The sequence below is a fragment of the Otolemur garnettii genome, unplaced genomic scaffold (genome assembly GCF_000181295.1).
Source record: "Otolemur garnettii isolate 467f Iridium unplaced genomic scaffold, OtoGar3 scaffold00072, whole genome shotgun sequence".
NCBI classification, from domain to species: Eukaryota; Metazoa; Chordata; class Mammalia; order Primates; family Galagidae; genus Otolemur; species Otolemur garnettii.
The window spans coordinates 710,723-723,075 of record NW_003852467.1 but is presented as its reverse complement, the minus strand read 5'-3'; the positions used below and the strand labels follow the sequence as shown (position 1 = coordinate 723,075).

At 35.9% G+C, this 12,353-nt stretch overlaps 1 pseudogene; it reads right to left on the bottom strand.

Moving 5' to 3' along the window:
* LOC100963315 overlaps positions 1-11,820 on the bottom strand; it is a 33,711-nt pseudogene extending 21,891 nt beyond the window's left edge.
* Between the last annotated feature and the right edge of the window lie 533 nt (positions 11,821-12,353).

Here is a 12,353-nt window from a genome sequence, read left to right as displayed (position 1 = left end):
GTACCTTATCCTATGACTTAGTAATTCTATTTTTAGGTATTTAAACAAAAATAGAATGTATGTCCTCTAGAAGATGTTTATAAGAATATTTATCACAGCTTTATTCATAGTAGTCAAAACCTGGAAACAATCTAGATTTCTATCAACATTATAAATGTTTAGTGTGCAGTATTTAATTCACTACTAAAAAAGAAGTAAAACAGATGAAACTCTAATATTCTAATCAATGTGGAAAAATCTCCAAAAATATCTTAAGTGAAAGAAAGTAGAATTGAAAACATTTAAGTTTTAATGCTTCCATTCATATGAAGTACTAGAAGGGGAAAATCTTAGGCATGTGACAAACCAAAATAACGGTCCTATCTGCATGATTTGGGAGACTGTCTAGATAGAAGCACAGGGAAACATTTTATAAATATAGAAATGTTCTTTATAGTAATTGGGGTGTGTTTAAATGGACATATATATGTAGTATTTTTCAAACTTATTGAACTGTACTCAGCCCTACTGTGAAACCAATTTATAGGTTTCATAGGAAAGCTATAACCCAATTATAGCCCAAGAAGAAGGGGAAAAGGGAGAGGGAGGGGAGGGGAGGGGGGAGGAGGTGGAAGAAGTGGAATTTGTGGGACCACACCTATGGTGCATCTTACAAGGGTACATGTGAAACTTACTAAATGTAGAATATAAGTGTCTTAACACAATAACTAAGAAAATGCTATGAAAGCTATGTTAACCAGTTTGATGAAAATACTTCAAATTGTATATAAAACCAGCACACTGTACCCCATGATTGCATTAATGTACATAGCTATCATTTAATAAAAAAAATTAACTGTGTAATTAAAGTCTTTCCATTTTGTTTTGTGTAAAATGTAACTCAATTGAAAGAAAAACAATATTGTCTATACAGTTTTTCAATTTTTTATTTTAGTAGAATGACATAAATTGTAAAATATGTGACAGAGTAAGACTATGACTGAGGTTTGTTCAATTGGATGCTCTTTTAACACGTTAGTTCTTAAGTGAATGATTGTAGATGTGGAGATAATATTCTTTAGGACTACGCATGCATGTACTGTTCTTATTTTTTTATTTTGTTCTATACCATGTTATTCCATTTTAAAATGTTGATCAGGACTCAGAAATTGACTTCACATATCACTATAAGCCCTGACCTACAGAGTGAAAAACACTAAACTAGAGTATTAGTAATAGAGACTTTTCCACCTGATAACTTAAGAGTTACCTAGATTTCTGTTTCTTTCTAAATACTGGTGCTATCAGTTCTGTGAGCTCTATACAGAATCTCAATAAATTATTTGTTTATGTTTCAAATAGCCCAACTCAGATTCTGCTTGTAACTCAGAACTCAAGACAGTTCAGAACTTTAAATAGAGTAATGCTTATGAGAATCGAAAAGCAATTGGAACTCTGATGAATTTTGTTCCCTAAATCAAATGTTCAATAGGATATCAATTTACATTACATTTGCTAGCATACAACTTTGGTAAGGGGGCAGGTGATGAGATCTGGCTGCCTGGTTCAAACTGTGTAATGCAAAAAGTGAAAGACACGTGTTAATCCACAAAATTATTACTACAATTATAATAAAAGCAAAATCTTTAATGAAAAAATATTCACAAATAGATTACACTGAAAGTAATCTAAATGGCGTATTTATTGTTCTGCCTTAAATATGGATATTTGTAAACTCCTAATCTCTAATTCTTATTTAATGCCTATGGTATCAATTATATTTGTGTGTGATATACCTATCATAAATGTATATATATATGTATATGTATATGTATATATATGCACACATATATTGATTGCTTAATACTACTAATAAATTGATGGTTGTGATTCATTTTGGTATCATTTACATACACACACACTTGACAAATCCTTATAGCAGGCTGAACATTAATTATTTTCTCCATTTAGACTTGATAAGGAGTGCAGCAGTTAGAATCTCATAGCTAGTAACTGTCAGGGCCAGGACTTGCATTAAGATCTATTTCATTTTAAAGGCTAAAGTATATTCATTCAGATTATTTCTCTAGTAATAGGAATACATGTTTGTAATATCAACTAACTACATATATATATACACACATATAAAGTTGATAGATATATCAACTCATTATCATCGACAGCCTCCAAAATTTCTTTTTCTTCATAAAAAATACATTGTTTTCTTGTATGTCAGTTCTCTCCATCTATGCCTGTTTTTCTTCAGCTCTCTCTTTCAAAGTGAAGTTGCATTACCAAAAGTGAAGGTTGCCTTTCCTGCCCAGTTCAGAATTCCATCAGGCTCCAATTTCATTCATAGACAGGTTTACATTGTTAGGAATTAAGTCTTTGAGCGTCCCTGCCAAATCCACTGCTGCTGCTTTACACAACCTATTGCTTCATAGTAAGTAAAAATGGGGTGCTAAATAAATATAGCATAAGGCCTGTTACTCATTTCCCTCAATGAATGTGTAATGAAACTCAGTGGAAAAGAGGATCAGGTCTGGGATGAATTAACAGTGCTGGGCAGATTTACCATGATGCTAATTAAGTCCAGTTTTCGGAATCCTTCATTTGCACAGGCCTTTGCCAAACCTCTGACAGGTTATGATAGTACTATATGCTTTTTCTTAAAGAGTTCCTCACATAAAATTGTAAAAGCTTCATTTTCCACAAAACCTAGATTTTTTTTCCTAAGAAATTTGGAGGAGATACAGACATCAATGGCTCAAATACAAGATAAAGATCAAGAAAAAAAAAGGAGAATTCCAGGAAGGTAATAAAGAAAAACACGAAGAGTAGGGTGATGCCTGTGGCTCAGTGAGTAGGGTGCCGGCCCCATATACCGAGGGTGGTGGGTTCAAACCCGGCCCCGGCCAAACTGCAACAAAAAAATAGCCGGGCGTTGTGGCAGGCGCCTGTAGTCCCAGCTACTCGGGAGGCTGAGGCAAGAGAATCGCCTAAGCCCAGGAGCTGGAGGTTGCTGTGAGCGGTGTGACTCTGCTATGACCCTCTACGGAGGGTGATAAAGTGAGAGTCTGTCTCTAAAAACAAAACAAAACAAACAAACAGACAAAAAACCCCTAGGAGCAATAAAGGGGAAAAAATGACAATGTTGATTTAAAAAAAGAAGGAGAGAGATAGTTTGGGGATAATTAAAAAAAAAATCTCTTGGGTATTGTTGAGGGAATTGCAATGAACATGGGATTAGAAACCTGAAGAAATATTTGTCAGTTCTTTACACTTACGAACATTCTTTGGCAATAAGATGTCCACAACAATCCTGACACAATAAAGTTTCAGTTTGTTATAAGAAAAATTGTTTCCACATTTTAGCAACAGTAAATTGAGTTGCGATAAACAGTCTAGTACAAATGTCCTTAGGATAGAAGAATTTTTTTTTTTCTTCTTGGTAATGCCTAGTAATGGGATTGCAGGACCAAATGGGAGGTCTAATTTGAGTTCTTTGAGGATTCTCCATAGTTTCTTCCAAAAAGGATGTATTACTTTGTAATCCCACCAGCAGTATAAAAGTGTTCCTTTCTCTCCACATCCACACCAGCATTGAGTTGGAACACACTCTTCTTTGTAAAGTATCATAAGAATGGAGAGGCAAGAATACAATGTACTCAATTCTAATATGAAGCCAGTGGATGATCTAATACATACCCTCATAAGAGAAAAACTCAAATCAATTCAGGGTGGAGGGCAGGAGAATGAGGTGGGGGAGGGGTTGTGGTGTATGGAACAGTTCTTGGGGGTGGGACACAATGATAAGAAGGACTATACCTAACAAATGCAATCTGTGTAACCTAATTCTTTGTACCTCCAGTGAATCCCAAACAATAAAGAAAAAGGAGGGCGGGGAAGAAAAAATAAGATAAAGATTGTGCAAAACCCTTAGTCAGGAATTAATTACGACATTGCCTTTCTATATTTCTAGGAAATATCAAGAAGCTAAAACAAAGTGTATATATCCTTTATCAGAGGCACATGTCTGCTCATATGTCCTGGACCAAAAACATGGTTCTTCTCTGGTTGGTAAGTTGGCCCTGCTTTGGTAAGTTGGCTGCTTCAGTAAAAGAAACACTTAAAAGAAAGGAGGTGCTTTCTTAGGCTGCTCTATCTGTTGACTTATCCTCAGAAATGAGTTACAGATGTTGAAAAGGAAGGGAGACTGAGAAAGAGACCCCAACAATAAAAAATTAATAATAATAAAAAGAAAACAGGGCCTTTAATAGCCCTCCCCTTTTCCAGCCAGATCCCCAATAAGAAACAGGTGACATACTCCATGGGGGTGATTGGAAAAGGACTACTTAAAAATAAAAAAGAAAGAGACCCAAAGTGTCATTTGAGTGGATATCCCCTTGGGGAAGCATAAGTTTAGGGGTTGGTCACCTAATGGCTCAACTTTACCGATAACCTTCTATTAACTTTTCAACTCACTCATTCCTCATTTCGGTAGCTCTGTTCTTGCAATTTACCCTGTGGTTCCTAATTGGCACATGCTAATGGCACCTTTTAGATTTTACTCAATTTATCCTCTCTGCTGTGTTTGATTATCACTATTGACAATCCCCACCCCCCTTTTTTAAACCAATTCTCCCATCTTTTAATTTTTAAATTTGTTCCAGAGTTTTGCTTGTGTCTTAGATCTCTCCTTCTCAAAGTCAGCCAAATCATCTTTTCTCTCTTTCAGCCTCTCAGATGGTCAGTTTACTCCGACTCCAGTCTTGGTTCTGCCTTCTAAGCCAAAGCCCATATTTTAAATTTCCACATATAAGCCAATGACCCCCTGAGCATTTCCTATGTATGAAGGAAAATGATTTCAAAATTGATTCCATTGGTTTTATAAATGTCACAACACTAACCACAATAATCAAAACTCACTGGGTTATTTTCTCCACGTTGTGGCCCACGTACTCCTTTGTGAGCCACAGACATATTTTAGAAAGAAACTGATCGTGGACAGAAGCCATGGATGGGATTCACAGTGCACTTAACTGCTAAAGAAGCACACTGGGACTGACTGCTACCTAAAACATTTCCTTCTCTGTCTCTAGGAATATAACGGAACTTATTGGAAAACTCTCAAATCACTCCTGGCAAATCTTTATACACCTTGAATTGTTTCTTATCACTAATAACTTTTGTATATTGACAGTAGCATTTATTTCTCAATTCTATGATTGCAAAGTAAGTTTTATTAAAAATGTTCCTTTTTTTTTTTTTTGCAGTTTTTGGCCGGGGCTGAGTTTGAACCCGCCACCCCTAGCATATGGGGCCGACACCCTACTCCTTGAGCCACAGGCACTGCCCAGTGTTTTTATTTTTTTCTAAAAAGAACACAATGAAAAGGAAGAGATTCGAAAATAAAGCTGTATGTTTAAAACTCATAACAGCAGTTTTATCTCTTTCTCTCAGTACACCTCCATTATTAATAATTCCCTGGATGCTTCACTAGTTGGCTGTATCCTGGTTCCACACCACTAGACTTGGAAGATTTATGAGTGTCACCTGAAATTTCCCCATGGTAGCTAGTGACAGATTGGACAGATGTTGCTCTAAACCTTGGAAGAAATAAATTAAAACAACCCTGCCGTAAAATGGATCTTCCAAGAAATATTTTTCTACTCAGGTCATATAAAAAAATAGAAAATTAGATAACTTTTCCTCGTTAGTTTCTAAAAGATGCAATTCATCTTAATAGGAAGAAAAGAAACCCCCTTCACAGAAATGTATAATATTATAGCATAATCAATTACTTATATCATCGAATCCAAGAAGGAGCGTGATAGGAAATTAGGCTAAGGCAGTTTCATTTTATTGTTGATGTCCCAAAGTTTAGGTAAAACTATCTTGCAACTGTCAAAAATGATATATTAATGAACAGGTTATATACTTGCTACAACAACACAAATGCATAATGTTTTGAATGGAGTGAGGATACAAGGAATTTATGAAATTTTCTCTCACATGTACACGCAGAATTGCATTTAAAAATCTCTGTTGAATGGTATGTGAAATTTTAATAAGTAATGAGAAAAGACAATGAAGATAGAAGTCCACTATATAAGAATAGCACCCATACGGATTATAAAGGGCAAGAGATAGTCCTGAGGCTGTGTGTCACACTCCTTGTTGTCATTATAAAATGATATCAGAGTTTAGGGATTTGAGTTTTATTACAAAGAAAAATTGCATCTGTCTGAAGTCTAAGTCTATTATGATTTCTTTTGGAATTTACCAGCTTTTATGTAGCACAGCAAGTGAAATCATCTCTGCTTTACTCCTTTGTATCTCCATGAGCACTACATTTGTTAAGAAGCTCTTCTGAAAATTTTCCAATTACTTTCAACCTTGCAGCATCTACTGAAAAGCCTAAAGTTCCATTTAAAATGAAGCAATGGTTCATGACACCTCTTATTCATGACTCAAATGTGTGTACTTGAAGGGACTGAATATAAAAAGCGTATGTGTTGAATTTCCTCTGGGTGGATCTTTGAAATTTGAGGGGTTTACATTCTTTTTTGCATTTTCCTCCTTAAAGAAAATATGTAAAAAACACATTCGAATTTATAATCTTTCCTCTTAGACTTCTTCAACTCTATTTCTATGGCGTATAGAGCTAAAATTATACAAATTCAATAAGCTCAAAAGCTCAAAGCCATCTTTCATTTTTCACATCAATCATGGACTATGCTTAGATCTGGGACCATAAAGTAGATTTCTCCACCAAAAGAAAACCACACTTTGGTAGCCAGGCACAAGACATCTCCCAATGTTCCTCTTTTCCTGATATTCATATCCTTGTATACTCTCTTCCAGCCTTTGAATTAGGGCTGATCTGTGTGAAAATTAGGTTACCGTGGAAGTGTGAGAGAGACTTCTGAAGCTAGCTTATAAAAAGCATTGCAGTTTTGGTATTGGATTCTTTGATCATTCCCTCTAGGGAAAACTAGCGGCCAAGTTGTGAGGACACTCAAAAACCCTATGGTGAGGATTATGTGGAGAGGACCTAGAGCCAGTACCAACTTGCCAGCTATATAAGTGAGCCATCTCAGGAATGGCTTGTTCAGCTTCATTCAAGCCTTCAGATAACTGCAGCCTTAGCCAATAGCTGTTCACAATCTTATGAGATAGCTCAAGCCAGAATCTACCCCAGAGGCAAACTAATCTTGCATTCCTGATCTTCAGGAACTGTATTTTGAATCATTAAGTTTTGGAGTAATTTATTACTCACAATTCCTATTATCATCTAATCAGCTGTCTCACTTCAGAAATTCCACCTTAAAGTCTCACATGATACCTTCTTTTCTATTCCCATCATTAGAACTCTGGTTCAGAATCTTATATCTTCTCACTTACCCTGCCACACTGACTCCTCAAGTGATAATACTGGGGTCAGTCTTTCATTTCTCTAGAACATGGGGAGATAATGGGTTGAAATTACTGTTCTGATCATTTCATTCCCTTGAGAAAAGCTTTAAAAAGTTGCTCACTCATTTCCAAATGAATTCCCGGTTCTTTGCCTTTGTATTTAAAGGCTTTATATTGTACACAATCTTTTATTTGCTACTTAGTTTCCAGCTTATTATATGTTTGCTCAATGCTGGAGCCAAGTTGAATGGCAGGCCTGTCTGTGCATCTTTTATGCTCTTCCTGCCACCTGCTGGCCCTCCCTGCCTACCTTTGGTTATCCAAACACATCAAATGCTTCTGCTTTCATGAAGCCATTTCAGATGACTTACCTAGACATTATTTCTGTTTTTTATGATCTTCCATAGGCAGTAATATTTCTCTTATGGGGCTGATCATGTTCTGCTTCATTTTTTAATGTTCAGTCTTCTTAATTTTAGACCCAGGATTATACAGTACTCAACTTTATACTTCCCAAAATACTTAGCATGGTGACCTGTATGTTGTAGACACAGAACAAATGTTTACTAAGTTGAAATTATAGTAGTTTTAAACAGAAGGAAAGGAATGAATTCTTTACATAGCATGCAAAATTATAGATGTTGCAAATAAATTAAATCCCTCTAGGATGTATTGAAAAATGACAGATGGGTTTCCACAATTAGATGAACTATTCTACCACTGTGGATGATATTTAGTGGAAAGAATATTTCTTTTTGTGTATTATCTGCATATTTGAAATTGCCTCATTTCTTTCTATGGCAGCAGATTCTCAGGTAATTGCCTCATTCAGGACTTGTCATATAGTTGACAAGTATATTTTTTTTTCTGTTTTTTCTGAGTATACACCTGTGTTTTATGGTTTGTGTTGTATATTTCATAAGAGAAAATACTGTATTTTCATTTACTCTATGTGAAGTTTCCCTGAATTTCTATTATTAAATCATATTTATTTCACTTGTTTGTTTGGTGTTTTGAACTTCAGCACATGGTCGCAAGTGAAGAAAAGACATTGAATCAGAATGACTAATGTCGTAGACATTCCGATGAATTAAAATAATAATCAGAGTTTACTTCTTTTAGGAATTGTTTTAAAATTAGTAATTTTTTCTAAATTATCTTCTAAGCCTGGAGTGGGACTTTTATAGGAGAAAAGATCATAGAAGAAGCATTTGTTTTTTTGTTTGTTTGTTTGTTTTTTATTGAATGGTAACTATGTACATTAATGCACTTCTGGGGTACAGTGTGGGGTTTTCATGTGCAATCCGAAATACTTCCATCAAACTGGTCAACACAGCCTTCATGTCATTTTCTCAGTTATTGTTTTAAAATGTTCACATTCTACTCTTAGAAAGATTCACTTGTACCCTTGTAAGATAAACCTCAGAATTGATCCCTCCAATCCTCCTCCCTCCACCCATTCCTCCCTCCCTTCTCCCTCCCCCCTCCCCATATTCTTAGGCTATTTGGTTATAGCTTTCATATAAAAGGTATAAATTAGTTCATAATAGGGGTGTGTACATTGGATACTTTTTCCTCCATTCTTGTGATACTTTGCTCAGAAGAACATTCTCCAGCTCCATCCATGTGAACATGAAGGACATAATGTCTCCATCCTTCTTAATGGCTGCATAGTATTCCATGGTGTACATATACCACAGTTTGTTGATCCATTCATGAATTGATGGGCACTTGGGCTTCTTCCATGACCTGGCAATTATGAATTGGGCTGCAATAAACATTCTGATACAAATGTCTTTGTTGTAATGCGATTTTTGGTCATCTGGGAATATACCTAATAAAGGAATTGCAGGGTCAAATGGCAGGTCTATTTTTAGTTCTCTAAGTGTTCTCCAGATGTCTTTCCAAAAGGAATGTATTAGTTTACATTCCCACCAGCAGTGTAGGAGTGTTCCCTTTTCTCCACATCCACGCCAGCATCTCTGGTTTTGGGATTTTGTGATATGGGCTAATCTCACTGGAGTTAGATGATATCTCAAAGTAGTTTTGATTTGCATTTCTCTGATGATTAAGGATGGTGAGCATTTTTTCATATATCTGTAGGCTGTGCACCAATCTTCTTTAGAGAAATTTCTCTTCAAGTCCCTTGCCCACCCTGAGATGGGATCACTCGTTTTCTTCTTGCTAATATGTTTAAGTTCTCTATGGAGAACCCCAGAAGAAGCATTTGGAGACCTGATTTTAGTACCAGCTTTGTGAATTCAGAAGTCTTTTGACTCTTTTGTGTTAATTTTCACTTCAGTTAAAAGAGAAATATCAGGGTACTGTATCAAATGTACCCTAGTTGTCTGCTGTATCCAAGTGTCCAAGCCATTTACGGTCACTGTTCATGTTTTCCTGTTAGGACTTGGTTTAACATCTTGCTCTTTTTACTCTCTCAAACTCCCTTACATTTCCATCACATCCCACCTCCTCTCTCCTTGGAAAATTGAAATATATTTATATTTTTGTATAAATAAGAGTGATCATCATTTAATGCTCTAGGGCTCACCTTAGGATTAATCTGTTTCCAAGAAACCTTATTTTTCTCAACCAGAAGTCCAAATCTGACTAATCAAGATAATTTGAGAATGAAAAAAAAAACGTATTTATGATATAAATTCTGCCATTCTTTGAAAATACTGAAACATAAGAGTTACTTATCCCCAGATAACATTTTTTCCTATCTTTCATGTGTAATTTTATTATTCCTCTGAAAAACTTAAATCACATTTTTTCCCTTCTCAGAAAGATTTTACCTCTTCCCCCAGTGACAAAGACATTAAATACAAATGTCTTTTAGCCTTGACTTTAGGTTTTCTAGTAGATTTCGAGCCTTGCCCTCCATGATCACTTTCAAGCCACCTGTTTCAGGATTGTTTGTTTGTCTGTCTCTTTTTTCCTAGAAATGTTTTTGGCTGGGATATCTTTTTTATTTTTTAAAATTTTTTTAGAGACACAGTCTTACTCTGTCACCCTCAGTATAGTGCTGTGGTGTCATAGCTCATAGCAATCTCTGGTTCTTGGGCTTAGGCCATTCTCTTGCCTCAGCCTCCTGAGTAGCTGGGACTACAGGCATCCGCCACAACGCCTGGCTATTTTTTGTTGCAGTTTGGCTGGGGCCAGGTTCAAAGCCTCCACCCTCTGTATAAGGGGCCGGCAACCTACTCACTGAGCCACAGGCCCCACCCCGGCTGGGATATCATTAAGTTTCCACTGAGACTCTGACAAGTTTTTGCATCCCTTTATTTCTTTCCATCTCACCACAACCTTGTTTGGACAGTAGAGAGACTTCATATTCTTTAAAGATGGAATTACTATTTCAAATCAAATCACAAGTTCCATCAGATAGCATTTCTCCAATACTAGATACATTTATAAAAGATATGTATGCTATATGAACCAATTGAATGTGTATACAAATGAATGTTTAATAAAATGCATGTGAGAGTTGCTTCAAATGGAGAGCTGAAATTGGAAAAATCAATATCAAGACCTATACTCATCAATAAACAAACTTCACCCAAGTGTTAATTATTATTGTTTTTCAGAGGTAGAGTGAGGCACTATTGGAGGGAGAATCATTTTACTACCATGGAATCAATAAAGTAAGGACGAATCTTTCTATTTGTTCTCCCTTGGAAATATTTAGGAGCTATTTGAATCAAGAAAAAAATCATCGAATAAAGGTTTAGGGAATGGTATTTCAGTTTTTACAGAACATGAAATGTGAAAAGTAGGAGTTAACCATGTCTGCCACTTGCCCTAGCCTTATCTTAACTCAGAGACGATTCTGAAAGGGAGAAATCATCCAAATGAGGATTCGTTTCCTTAGGATGTTAATTTCATATTGTTATAGTTTACAGTTACAAGCTATACTCTATAGTGATAAGTTATGGTTTGTAAGTTGTAGCCTGGTTCTTGAAATTAGGAAAATTGTTAAGTGACTTTGAATTTGGTTTGATATACTTACTGCATGTATAATAATGCATGCAATAATAATTCCCCAAATGAGTTATTACTTGGAATTTTGTGGAGACAACAATAAGGGACTAAAGGTATAAAAGTAAAGAAATGGGTTGATCTGGGTGGCGCCTGTGGCTCAGGGAGTAGGGTGCTGGTCCCATGTACTGAAGGTGGTGGGCTCAAACCCGGCCCAGCCAAAACTACAACAACAACAACGACAACAAAAAAGAAATGGATTGGGCTATATATGGGAAATTATAAATTAATGCAAATATGAATAAATCATATACATAGTACTGACCTTGGTTCCTGAGAGTGACTAATGTCACTCAATACCAAATTTCCTCTGGATCTTCTTCCTTCATTGCCTTGATTCTGCATCTCCCTTTTGGTAACAAAATTCTTCACATTCACCATCTTACACTCCTTTGTGCAAGACTAGTCCTTTCCAACTTTCAAAATTGATATATGAATGCCAGAACTGTTACTCTTTATGGTTCAGATATTCTGCCTTCTAAAATTCAGCAACTCTGTTTTATTGCTATAGTCATTTCTGCATTCACTTAGTACTGTTGTTCAAATCTGTGTAATGTGTAACTTCAGAAAAACAGTGCATCTGCAGTTTGAGCATGGGCACGTACCTCTGTATTATAGAATAACACGTATTATCTCCTTGGGAATATGCTCTATCATTTGGATGCTCCTTTTTTTATGTCTATTTACTTTCTTCTCTCTGCAAAGGGTCATATGTCTCTGGGGACCGAGTTGACCATTTACTGTACTCCAATTGCTTCATCATTTCACTTACCTTGTTCATTTATCTTGATGTTAATATGGTGCCAAGCACCATCCTGTGCTCTGGGAGACAAATAAGAGTTAGCTCTATTACTCTAGGCAGAATAAGATACTCCATTTCAACAGGAAGAATATTTTAGATTTTTAAGGTAGTT